This window comes from Mauremys reevesii, linkage group 11, assembly GCF_016161935.1.
Source record: "Mauremys reevesii isolate NIE-2019 linkage group 11, ASM1616193v1, whole genome shotgun sequence".
NCBI lineage: Eukaryota > Metazoa > Chordata > Testudines > Geoemydidae > Mauremys > Mauremys reevesii.
In genome coordinates, this window is record NC_052633.1 from 22131140 (window position 1) to 22144816 (window position 13677).

Here is a 13677-nt window from a genome sequence, read left to right on the forward strand (position 1 = left end):
AGCTCTAATCAAGAAACGTGGATGAGATTTACTGCAGCATTTTCTCTAGTTGTCCCATATGGTAAGTCCAAATGTAAATGTTCAAAAAATTCCGATTGGTTTTCATTTGGAACAGGATCAGGTCCTTAATTTTTCCTGACTGCACTAGAGAAAGAGCAAAATAAGATCTGCTCCTGCAGCCCTCACTCAGGTAATTGCTTATGTGACCATCCCCACTTTAATCAATAGAGCATGTCACATGAGTAAGGGTTGCATAATATGGCTCTTATTCTTTAACCGGAAGGGAGGTTTGTTTCTGGATGGCCCAGCAATAAATACACTTTGGGTCAAGTGTGGTTTCTCTGACTCACACAAGTGGTGCCAATTCCTTTAGGGGCCAGTATGTGATTTCACTGTATCCACAGGAGTGAATGTGGCCTGAACCATAGAAAAATTCTCTGACAGCAAACTGTGGTCTCCTGACTTTTGTTTATTTCTTTAAAGATCCCAGTGAATGCAACCTTGCTCCTAACTGTCTGCTCCATCCAGAAGAGTCTGTCCACAACTTCCAACAATCTCCAACTTCCATTCCATGTACTTAAGACCTGATCCAAGGCCTATTGAACTAATTACAGAGATTTCCATTAGTTCAACAGGCTTTGAATCGAGAGCTTATAGAAGCCACATACATCTACAGCATTAAAAAAACAAACAAACCTGTGACAAACCGATGGCCTTACTCATAGATGATGTATTTTTATCTTCATCTTTCTTTATCATCTTAGCCAGATCTTTACTGTATTGTGAAAGATTTATTTTAAATAGTTCAAGTCAAAGGGAATAATTGTATGGTTAATATATATTCTTAAGGAAACATCAAAATATGAATTAGATCATTCAGAGTTCCACTTCCTTGGTTGGTCTGTTTGTGTTAAATTCATTATCTTGTTATTTTTATGGTCAGACTGATCCTGTTTTGTGCATATCTTTAAAAGCAGAATCCCATAATTTGTTAATATAAATATAATATATGCCCTGAGAGGAAACCACAATATATCATTGGAAGAGGAAACCACACTGTATCATTAAATGAGGTTATTTCAATGTAAACAGTGTATTTCTATTTTGGAAGCATTACATATTTAATTAAGGAGGGGATTATATAGATTCATTTTTGAGTGCTATTAAAAAAAGGATAAGATCATATTGGTGGTATTTTTCTAGTCACTTTGTCAAATGCATGACTGTTCACTTTCCATGGGGAGGGAGTAGAAACCCTTGCACTCTTCTCACCCCTCGGTAATATCACAGGGAGCAGAGCAGCACATCTGTAAATAAATGCATCATTAGATTCTCATCAATTTGTAAGCTTCACTTGATGTATGGCTAAAATAATCCCACAAGGATAGCTAAGGAAACATTTGCTTCCAAGCACACACATCAAAGACTAGAGGAAATACTGTTTCAGTAAAGATTTTTGCAGATGTCGAATATATCTTTTTACAACAGTCCACAATGAAGAACTATTCTAAGTACATTGCTACAAATATATTCATTAGCTGAGGAGCTCTGGACATATTAAAAGAACATAGTAAAGCAACTAATGATGCACTTGAGCGGTAACAGGTTGTCATTAGAGTAGCATCTGCTCTCATCAGAGTTAATTATTCAGTTGCTTTGTTTTCCAGGTAGGTGTCTGGTAGAATTTAGCAGAATCTTAATTAAAACACATTTTCAAACTCCTTGGATGCTCATCTCATCTAAAGAAATCAAGACAATTTCCACCATAAACATCAAGCTTCAGTTGAGCCATCAAATGGAAGAAGGAACTCAGGCAATGTAAGTTTTAGACATTAACCATTAGAATGCTAATGGAATGCAAATAACTGTAAAATTCTGCTGTGATTAACTTGTGCCCTGTTCATATCCCAATAACCTGTTATGGCACATAGTCAAGTAACAAGAGTACTAATAATGCATAATTACTTTCACTATATAGTACTATAGTATTTAAAATCTGAACTGTAAAGGTACAGCATGGGTGTTTGTGCTTAGGAGAACACATATGTACATGGCTCATACTAGTGTAAAGACATACTTCTTTGATAATCCTGCTGTCTTATTGATGTCCTAGAAAATTGTGTCATGGCCATTTTGTCTGAACTGATTTTGTGTTATAACCCTGTTATTTCACAACTTTTTTTCATCCATCACACACTCTCCTGGTCAGCACTGAAGAACTTAGTGTTTTCCTTCAAGGCACTTTTTCTCCTGGAAATTAAGGGGAAAGGAAAGTATGAGACCTTTGGATACAAAAAGAGTAAATGGTTGCAATATTGATGTAGTTATGGGTGATGTGCTGCCAATATAGTAACAATGGACACCCCAGAGAAATGTTCTCCCATAGGATGTGGTAAACTCAGTGTACTAGGGGTCCCTGTGTTTTCTGAGAGGGAGGGAGGGCCTGGGGGGAATCTTAATTAAAAACTCTCTCATAATTATAACCAATTAGGGAAGCAACCCTACATCCTAAACAATTTTAAATGAAAATGCTGCGGCACTCTGAAAAGTGATGCTGTAAAGATGGCATCCAAGATCCCATGTTTGTTGTGTTTCAATGATTCCATATCAAACAACCTCAGGTTAACAGTAAAACAATTTTTTTTCTAGCTGCCAGCCGGGCAAACTCATGCTTGGATCTTAAGATTCAGACTGTTTTCTGTGGTGTATTTAGTTATGTTACTCTTATCTTTGGGGGGGATTATGTACTGCATCTTTAAATCTCTAAAGACCCTGCTGCCTGAAGGCAGGCAGGCAGGCAGGCTTGTTTTATGAACATCAGTGCAGAAAATCATAGGAGAAACACACACACACACACACTGTGTTTCTTCATGGAAAGTTTACTTTTGTTCTGCTAGTGTCTCAATCTAAAATGTCATTCTAATAGAAAGTATCTCTTTGCTCTTTTGTGAATGGAAAAATATAACTAACAGAGGTTTATTTTTAATGGTTAGGATAATTTTCACAGGATTTCCTAATAAGTCAGGGCAGCAAACCATTTATGAGGTAGAAATAAGACAGTTTGGTATTCTCAAAGTATGTCAACACTTGGCGGAGCTGATTCCCAGCTGGAGGAGACATACCTGCACTAGCTCTCATCAAGCGCATGCATTAAAAATACAGGCAGCAGCAAGTGTGGGGGAAGCTAGCAAGTGTGAAAAATCAGGATGGGGGTGGAGGATAACAGGCACGTATATAAGACAAAGCCTTGAATATCGGGACTATCCCTATAAAGTCAAGACATCTAATCACTCTAGGCTGAGTACACACCTGTGCTGACCCCTCAGAGTCCTGCCACATCTGTCCCAGGAAAAGAGCAGTAGAGAGGTCCTCCAAGCAGGCTAGAGTGGCTGCTGGGGAAGCAGCCAATGAGAGAGGCTACAGAGCAGCCAATCAGGGCCCAGCCGGCCCATATAAAAGGAGCTGCAGGGCTATAAGTTCAGTCTGCTAGCAGGGCTTAAGGGAGCAAGAGGTGTTCCTGACTGGCTGTGGGAGCTGTAAGGGCTAAGGTAGGTAGTTACTGGCAGGAACTGGGGGGAGGGAGGGATGAGTGAATAGTTTCTGGCTGGCTGCTGGGACTCAATTAAGACAGGGTATGGGAAAGTGGCGAAGGGAAGCATAGAGCAGCAATTACTAAAGGGATGTAGCATGAGGCTGCTATACTTAAAGGGTCCCTAGGCTGGGACCCGGAACAGTAGGTGAGTCTGGGTCCCCACCACCAGCCACAGGGGGGAACTGGCTGTGACCTAAGGAAGGGAATTAGAAATATAGCACCCCTGGGTGCTGCACAGGGACTGATTCAGCTGGGAGTTGTGGTCAGAAAACTGAGTCCTGGAGGGATGGCTCAGCAGGAAGGATAGGGTCACTCAGGACTCCAGTAGAGGCAAGAAGTCACCAGCCAAAAAGCCCTTGGGACACTGCTCAGTTTCAGAGTAGGAGACTTCCAACCTAGCTAGACCAAGCGAGGGTACTGTGATGGGCCATGCAGGACTAGTTAAAGACTGAGCCCAGGGAAAGGGGCCGGAGGACGTTGGGGACATCTTGGATTGGTTCCCTGGAAGGAATTGGTTTGTTTCACACATGGGCAGAGTGTGACTTGGCCAGAGGGCTGAATCACTGAAGACCCACCTGATGAGTGCAGCAACTGACAGGGAGAGCCATGAGTAGAGGAAATTGAGAAGAAACTGCAGAGGCACACACACTCAACCAGGAGGTGAGTGCACCCCATTACATTTCGCCATGGTTACGTACCCAGACAGCTAGCCTGAGTGCCTGCAGCTACACTACTATTATTTAGCATGATAGCTCTCATAGGGCTAGCATGAGTATGTCACCTCCACTCCAACTGTAAACATCCTCTTAGAGTGTTTCAGTGAAGGAAATACCCATTCCCATTTCATTTTGGCTCCCACACTGGGAAAAAGCCTGTTGAAAATGTACAAATACAGAGAGGTTTAGTTTCATCTGTGTTTCTGCTGAACTTGAATTCCGCTGTGTGTGTGTTCAATATTTATTAGCATAGATAGCTTCAGTGCATATGATATGATGTGTATACTGTGTTTTGGGGAGGGTGTATAAACACAAACACCCATCTCTAAACATTGAGGTTATATACATGTGATAAATTAGTCATGTTGGCATATTTCATGCATCTTTGACAACCTCATCCACCCTCTAGCTGCCAATCCAGCTCCTTCCAACTAATGTTCCATAATTCAGAGTAGCTTCAAACAAATGTTGTCCAGTTCTCTGAACTATGGAATTGTCTCCAAGTGACCAGATTCCTTCCCCACCCCAGAATCTGCATTGCTTTAAGCCGGTGCTTTGTAGCCCTTATCCCCGGTAGCCTACAAGATATTGGAATTTAGATCCACAACATTCTGATGGATAGAAAAACTATTGCAGGTAATTTTTAGTCATTATAAAAAACTATTAATACATTTTCTTCCAAGGCTTGACCAGCTGGACTCATTGTTTTAAGGTAACCTGGGTTTTACAGATGAAAAATAGATTAGTTTTAGTGGTTTTATTTTTTTTAAACTTCTTTTAAAACATAAGTAAAGGTTCTTTAGAAATGTTCTGAAAACTTTGAAGCACAATATGTCAAGGCATGGAGTGGTGTAAGTCTTTGTTAGCACACATTTGGAATGACTTGCAGAACTGACATGTGGTTTCATCATTCATGAGTAATGCAGTGATCCCAAACTCACTCCATTAGAACTTTTAAACACCATCACGTATTCTTTCTTTCTCTCTCGTTGACTAATATATGATAAAGCAGACGGATGGATGAAGCTGTGGGATGATGAATGTGCCATTCTCATGAGTCTATGGCCCATGTTACTAAAGGGTGGCTTATAGTACTATATCACTTTAAAACTGTGGGATCCTGCATCAGGGAGCTGAGAAGACCCACCCTAACAGACGGTTGCTGCCATTTTGGATTTAGTCTGTCTGAGGAACAAGTCTTTGTTGTTGTGGATGCTTTTAAAGCTTCATTGTACATAGAAAAATACATAGTTCAGGATTCCTTGGTGCTTAGATGTGCTAGTGTGTGGCAACAGAAGTCTTTTAAATCTTTCAGAAAGGTTGCCAGGATTTGTCCCTCTGAGGGAATCAAAAATGAAGCTTGGAATTTTGTAAACCCCTCTGGGATTCTGCTTTATTCTGTGGGAACGTGACATTTTGAAAGTATTAGTCCGGTAGTGATCTTGCTTCAGCCATTAGAGTGTTACTGTAAGGAGTAAAAAAATAAAACCAGTACTTGCATCCTTTATAGATGCACACTATTTATTTGGTAGGACTGGGGTGGTCTAATTATTCTAAAGAGCAGCTGCTGTTTAACCGAGGTAAAAGTTTGAATACGAGTATAGTGTAAGTGTGTGTAAAGTTAGTATGACATGTTCTGATTAAATTAGACTCTAAAGAGCTAGTAACAGCTGGGCTTCTGGAAAATGAGTTCAAGCTTAAAGGATGATGACATGGACCAAATCCTCAGCTGAAGTAAATTGCTGCATCTCTATTGACTTCTGTGGAATTACCCCAATTTATACCAGCTGAGGATCTTGCTCACTGTGTTTTATATAAGGAAAATATGTATATTTCCAGTTTTCTGTGTGATGCAGATTGTATGCTGTTAGGAAATCATACAAGGTCAAATAGTCATTGAACAGTCTACAATATAGGCGCATATACTCGTATAGTGGATTTTGTGTGTGTTTGTACAGTTAAGTGCAAAACTCCATTCAGCTGTAACTGGAGTCACAACCAGTGACTTGAGAATAAGATGATAGCTGCCAATGCCATCTTGGCCAATACCCTGGGAATTGAATCAGGGACCTGCTGATCCAAAAGCATGAGTCACTGCAGCTTGAGCTAAATAGCCAATCTCTGTGTTTAGGAGCTGTAATAGACTTGAACTCTTTGTGGGTCCAGCGAAGAGGTGAGGCTGTAATACACACTGACCAATGGATTACATACTACCCTTAGAGGAAGCGCGTCCTGAATGTCAAAGGCCCACAACCACTTGAATACTGGATGAGCCCTCATTCATGTGATGCTGATGCACCAGGGAATAAAATGGGTACCTCTAGATCCAAAAGCAAAACTATTATAGCTTCTAGCTAAAGAGCCTGTCTCTTTAGCTGAATCCATAGAAAGTCACAGCCTCTGTGAATCAGGCCAATCACTGATGCTATGTCTGAGTGGGGTATCTAGTTCTGCAGTTAAGTTTTGTTTCCCCAAAGGATGTGGAAAGGAGCAAGTGGGGCTTGGGATTTGGGGACCACATAGTGAACTGGGATACCCCTGACACAGTTAAGAAGGTGCCATTTTTGCGTCGTTACATTGACTCTAACTCTCAACTCTTCTGTGTGAGTTGTACGTCAACGTAACTCAAATTTCATTGGCTTAACATCAGTTAAGGGATGGAGAACCGGGCCCTTAAAGACTAGACTAGTTCAAGCCAAAGATGCTGCTGTAAACTGTGTTCATCTTGCAAAAATAATCTGTCATGAAAGACAGACGTACATAGTATCAAGTAAGCAGCCCTGCCCCTGAAAGTTTTTGCTTGCTTGATCCCAAACTGTACTTTGTCAGTGATAGCTTCCACTGCCAACAGTGCAGTAACTCCAGTTGTAGCTGCAGCCTGTGATATAGAGGCTGGAGTAAAACCTTCTTGGTGACATTTTGTTGTGTGGGAAAGCTTTTGGAAGACGCTCTGATAATACAATATGGAAAGCAGGCTATCTTAGCCATGTGCTATGCTGACTTGGAACACCTCCTGCTTGGAGAACATCCACTGGCAAGTGCTGCAAGGCTTGAACTGTCAATGGAGTGTTTTATTTTAAATGTGTTCTCTATGCATATACCAGAGTTATTTTGAGACTTTGCCTTCTGGGTTGTTACACGATGGCTTTTCTATCTAGTATCAGCATAGGTGTACAAACAGTTCAAGCGCTTAGGGTAGTTGTACATGGAGCCAATTAAAAAGTAAAGGCCGTATGTATTTGGAGGTGTGGAATAGCTATTACAAGCTCCATTCTGGAGGCAAATAAAAGGTATAAATATCAGTCACATCTGCTTTTTGACCAAGATGATTTGGTAAAATACCAAGAACCAGAAAGACCCAAACCAGTCTTGTGAGGTGTTTTGTTTTTGTGGCAGAGCTTCCACACACCCTGAGTAAGGGGCACCACGTAGCTGTGCTGCCCCAGGAACACCCAGCTATAACGCCAGCCTTGGTTCTCCTCTAATTCCCCACCGAAAACAAATCTGTACCATCCTTTTCCCTAGTGCAGATTACTTGGCTTTGTGCACCAGCTCAACTGGGTTAGCCAGTGTGTAGGGAGGTGGAGTCAAAGCTCCAACCACTCCCCACTGACCTGCAGAGAAGGGGGGATTGTGGCTGCAGTCCCCGCTGCACTGTCACCACCAAAGGTGGGTAGCCCACATAGTGACATAAGGCAGCAACTGGCACCCTCTGCATGTACATGAAGGGCAAACCATGCTGGTACCTTATGAGGCAGTGTTTCTATTGCAGTAGGGCCCAGAGACCTTAGTTGTGAGGAACAGTCCCTGTTCCATGCAGTTTACAATCTAAGACAACAATCAACACTTGGAAGATAAGCGTGAGAGGGACTCAATCAAAATACATCCAATATTTATTATGTACATACCCATTTAAAAAAAATATGACTGGATAGAAATGGCAGTCAGCTACATCCCAGTCTAGCCTTGATTAATTGGCTACTGATTTGTAAGGCCTCAGTGAGGAAGAGGGTCCTGAGGAAGTATCTAAAAGGGGACAGGGTAGCAGTCTTGCGGATGAGATTGGGGGAGGGCATTATGTACACAGGACAGCATGGAAGAAGGCACAGAAATGGCTGCAGGGGAAGTGAACAAGTGGCTGGGAGAGCTAGTGGCAAAGCCGGAGAGGAGGAAGCAGGGTGTGATGCAGGTAAGAGACAAGCAGATAAGAGGATAAAGTTTCCACAAGTCAGCTTAAACCCTTGGCCAGCCTATGCCCTTCAGCATGTCCAGAACTGTTAGCAGGGCCAATGTCACCCCTTGCCTGAACAAGGACAAGGTGCAAGAATTTTGCTGCTTCCTGAACAGGAAGGCAGAGGGAAGGTCTTCTACCACCCTTTTCCCCCTTCCTCCTTCCCCTGCCCCCCGCCATTTTGCAGTAGCAAAAGTGGGGTCTGAATACAGCCCTTAACTTCCAGGGACAATTTTGTTTGATGAATGGCCTTTCAGTAAGAAATGTGCTGCTTGATACCTGCCTCTCCTAGCACCTGGTGCATTGGTGGTGATGGCGAGTAGTCTGCAGCCCTTACACAAGGAGAATGTTCATTACTTTCATGGGAACATTACAGGACTGACTGTGGCTTAATGTATGGTAGTTTTAGACGATTAATCCTAAAAAGAAGAGAATGATACAAACTGGCGCATACACTGTTTTTTCTCCCCTCTCTACAGTGCTTTCATAATTGCAGTCAAAAGGCTTGGGACCTCATGAAGGAGTTGTATACAATCCGTAGCACCTGTGCTACTTCTGCAGCTTTAAAGGTACTTAGTATCCCTGTGCTTGTCCATTGGTTTTAGCTTCTGTTCATTATACTGTATTAGCCAGAGGTCAAACCTTGTAACTTTTCCATTGTGACCATGTGGCTCTGCTGCCTGTAGTCTAAATAAAAGCTTGAACCCAGGGGGGAAAACACCACTTGATGTGACAGGGGAAAAATAAAAGCATTAACTATGCAGGCCAGTGTCTGTCTGCATTCCATATACCAGATTTCAGCTGCTTGTATTTTGTTCATGTATCTCCTAACACAAGTCCATTCTCCTGCTGGGACACAAATGTTTGTAAGATCAGAACCTGAGTATCAAGGTGAGACTGTTTTGTTCTCCATGTGACCATCCCACATTGTGTAATAGCTGAGCATGCTGAGGGGCTTGATGTGTCTGGCACACAGGGCCAGATTGTAACTTTGGGCATTGCTCCGAGCAAAGGCTGCTCCATCCCACAGCTAGCCCCATGAGGCACTGGCTTGCCTGAGTTACCATTCCTCTCCTGCTTGCTCTATTGGGAGCAAGCAGCATCTTGCAGCACCTTCAGTACTGGGTCAGCAATGCTGACCCCAGTGTGATGGTAATGCTCCCCCCATTCCTTGCCCTTGTTTGCCTGCTAAAGGGAAGGAGTAGTGGGGAACACTGCAACCACTTACCCCTGTGTGCCTGGACCAGTGCATCAGAGAGTGGCACGGACAATATCCTTACTCCCTTCCAAGCTGCAGACTAGGCACTGATCACCTCCCCACTAGCTTCAGTCATCTGTATCTGTCATTTTCCTTGAGTCTTATTAAATTTGTTACCTGAGTAAATATAACTTAAAAAAAAGATGGCTTTTGGCACAGAGCATCCTTAGAAAGGAAATATGAAGTTGGATCTGGCAGACACCTAATACCAGCCCTGCTTGGGGTTGGGGGGGGGGGGAGAAATCAAACTTCAGTAAAACTTTCCTGATCTCAGAAGCTGCTTTCCTTTGCAACACTTCTCCAAGCAGGATTGAGCCCATTTAATGGGCTGGGGGAGAAGATGGAAGGGGAGGGGTGGTCGGTTTGTTTGATGTTTGTCAAATCAAACTTGACCATATTTCTTAAGCCTATTCCTTACCTGATCACTTCATGCTATCCTCACTCACTTGAAGGCTTTTTTCTGGCAGTCCCTCAGTCTACGAGATGCTAAGATACTGCAGGCAGCCAGAAATTAATAGGCTAACTGCCATACAGAAAACAGGCAACATCTTACTCCTTATTTAATCAATATCAGCAGACATATTATCAATTACATGTCAACATGCACAATTATTTGTAACCCATCAGTAAATAATCCCATTAAGCCAAATCCTGTGTCCCCTTGCACAGCAAAGAAGTCTAGAAATACACTAGGATCACCACATTTCTATAGTATTTGTGAGGGGAAATAGAAAATGCCCTGGGGGGTGGGGGGAGCGCCTAGCTGTGGGGCAGTTCACCCTTCCCCCCACCCCATAGGAGCAGAGGGGGGAACAGGGATTCCTGCAGGAATGGCATGGCAGTGGCCAGTAGGTTTCTGATCTGCATCGATTCACTGCATCTTAGCTCTATGTAGGCAGGCAGTGCTGTGACCACAGCTAGGCAATACAAGTGGTCTGTGTCCTGTCTCTATCTCCACAACATTGCACAGTTTTTCCCCATGCTTATTCTTGGGCTTTGCTTGACAGCTTAAAATGTCAGACTTCGTGATAAGAGGACACAAACTGTCAATACACAAGTATTGAGTTAGTCAGTACTGTGTACCACCGCCAATAATCCTCAAGGAATTGAAATGCACGCCAGAGAGATCTGTTAGAAATGCAAGAATTAGCATTACTATAATCTTTAGGTTGAAAAATCAAGGACTTGCACCTCCTCATGGAAGACAAGAGCCTGCAATTATAGACTGTGGGGCAGGACCAGGGCCTAAGATCCAACTGCAGGACCAAATCATACCTTCACCTCCACCTGTACCATTGGCTTGTAGACACTGGGCTGGCACAGATATAAGTGAGAGGGGAGTTTGACTGTGGGGCTGCACAGGTGTCACTGAGGATCCTGCGAAAGTACTAACGATGCTGCAGGACCCAGAACACAGCTTGATTTTTTTTTTTCAATTTCTAGGTAGTGTTTTTTGTTATCCCTATGAGTTTACAAACCAACAACAAACCCCAAGCATCCCTTTTTGCTTGTAAACTGAGCATATCTGATATGGAGTCATTTGAAGTGAGCTGTAGCTCACGAAAGCTCATGCTACAATAAATTTGTTAGTCTTTAAGGTGCCACAAGTACTCCTGTTCTTATTGCCATAGAATAATCCCTTATTCTAGTTTTACAGAGCCATATCCAGAGAAGAACACCACTGTTGCAGTCTCCACTGAAAACCATTATAAGAAGAATGAGGAGCCATTTAATATTAAGTACACAAATTCTTCAGTATTAACAGCCTAAGGACACCTGTTTTATTTTTGCTGAATCTTTTCAAGGCTCTAGTACTTCATGAAACCTTGTTAAATGTTAATGGCTATTGGTATTGTCACAGAACCGACTGACCCCACCCAAGCTGAGGGCCCTACTGTAGTAGGCATTCTATAAGTACATAGAGACAATCTAAGGATCCCATCCTGCATTGTCATCTGTGCAAGTGGACTGCTGCTCCCACACCAAGCCCCACTGAAGTCAGTGCATTCTGTCTGCACAGACCATAGTGCAGAACTGGGCCATTCTGACAAAACAGACAAAAGATCTAGCGAGGGGGAGTATTATCCCCATTTCACAGATGGGGAAGCAAGGCACAGAGAGACTATGTGACCTGTCCAAGCATGTGGCAAAACCAAGAACTGAACATAGCTCTTCTGCATCCCAGTCCAGTGCCTTAACCCCAAGGCCATCCCCCTCTAACTAATTTCTAAATATCTATATTTGAAATCTTAAGCCATTTCAATTATCCCCATATTGACTGGGAACATTTCACTTCAGGACGAAATGCAGAGATAAAATTTCTCGATACTTTAAATGACTGCTTCATGGAGCAGCTGGTACGGGAACCCACAAGGGGAGAGGCAACTCTAGATTTAATCCTGAGTGGAGCGCAGGAGCTGGTCCAAGAGGTAACTATAGCAGGACCGCTTGGAAATAGTGACCATAATACAATAGCATTCAACATCCCTGTGGTGGGAAGAACATCTCAACAGCCCAATACTGTGGCATTTAATTTCAAAAGGGGGAACTATACAAAAATGAGGGGGTTAGTTAGACAGAAGTTAAAAGGTACAGTGACTAAAGTGAAATCCCTGCAAGCTGCATGGGCCCTTTTAAAAGACACCATAATAGAGGCCCAACTTCAATGTACACCCCAAATTAAGAAAAACAGTAAAAGAACTAAAAAAGAGCCACCGTGGCTTAACAACCATGTAAAAGAAGCAGTGAGAGATAAAGACTTCCTTTAAAAAGTGGAAGTCAAATCCTAGTGAGGCAAATAGAAAGGAGCACAAACACTGCCAACTTAAGTGCAAGAGTGTAATAAGAAAAGCCAAAGAGGAGTTTGAAGAACGGCTAGCCAAAAACTCCAAAGGTAATAACAATGTTTAAGTACATCAGAAGCAGGAAGCCTGCTAAACAACCAGTGGGGCCCCTTGATGATCAAAATACAAAAGGAGCGCTTAAAGACGATAAAGTCATTGTGGAGAAACTAAATGGATTCTTTGCTTCAGTCTTCACGGCTGAGGATGTTAGGGAGATTCCCAAACCTGAGCTGGCTTTTGTAGGTGACAAATCTAAGGAACTGTCACAGATTGAAGTGTCACTAGAGGAGGTTTTGGAATTAATTGATAAACTCAACAGTAACAAGTCACCAGGACCAGATGGCATTCACCCAAGAGTTCTGAAAGAACTCAAATGTGAAGTTGCGGAACTACTAACTAAGGTATGTAACCTGTCCTTTAAATCGGCTTCGGTACCCAATGACTGGAAGTTAGCTAATGTAACGCTAATATTTAAAAAGGGCTCTAGGGGTGATCCCGGCAATTACAGACCGGTAAGTCTAACGTCGGTACCGGGCAAATTAGTTGAAACAATAGTAAAGAATAAAATTGTCAGACACATAGAAAAACATAAACTCTTGAGCAATAGTCAACATGGTTTCTGTAAAGGGAAATCGTGTCTTACTAATCTATTAGAGTTCTTTGAAGGGGTCAACAAACATGTGGACAAGGGGGATCCGGTGGACATAGTGTACTTAGATTTCCAGAAAGCCTTTGACAAGGTCCCTCACCAAAGGCTCTTACGTAAATTAAGCTGTCATGGGATAAAAGGGAAGGTCCTTTCATGGATTGAGAACGGGTTAAAGGACAGGGAACAAAGGGTAGGAATTAATGGTAAATTCTCAGAATGGAGAGGGGTAACTAGTGGTGTTCCCCAAGGGTCAGTCCTCGGACCAATCCTATTCAATTTATTCATAAATGATCTGGAGAAAGGGGTAAACAGTGAGGTGGCAAAGTTTGCAGATGATACTAAACTACTCAAGATAGTTAAGACCAAAGCAGATTGTGAAGAACTTCAA

General features: G+C 42.5%; 1 long non-coding RNA gene across 1 annotated transcript; it reads left to right on the forward strand.

Annotated features, from left to right (window-relative positions):
- Positions 1–3494: 3494 nt before the first annotated feature.
- LOC120374206 lies at positions 3495–11655 on the forward strand. The gene is made up of 4 exons (XR_005585931.1): positions 3495–3548; positions 4128–4252; positions 9019–9108; positions 11447–11655. It is a non-coding gene; the product is annotated as an uncharacterized LOC120374206 (long non-coding RNA).
- Positions 11656–13677: the final 2022 nt, after the last annotated feature.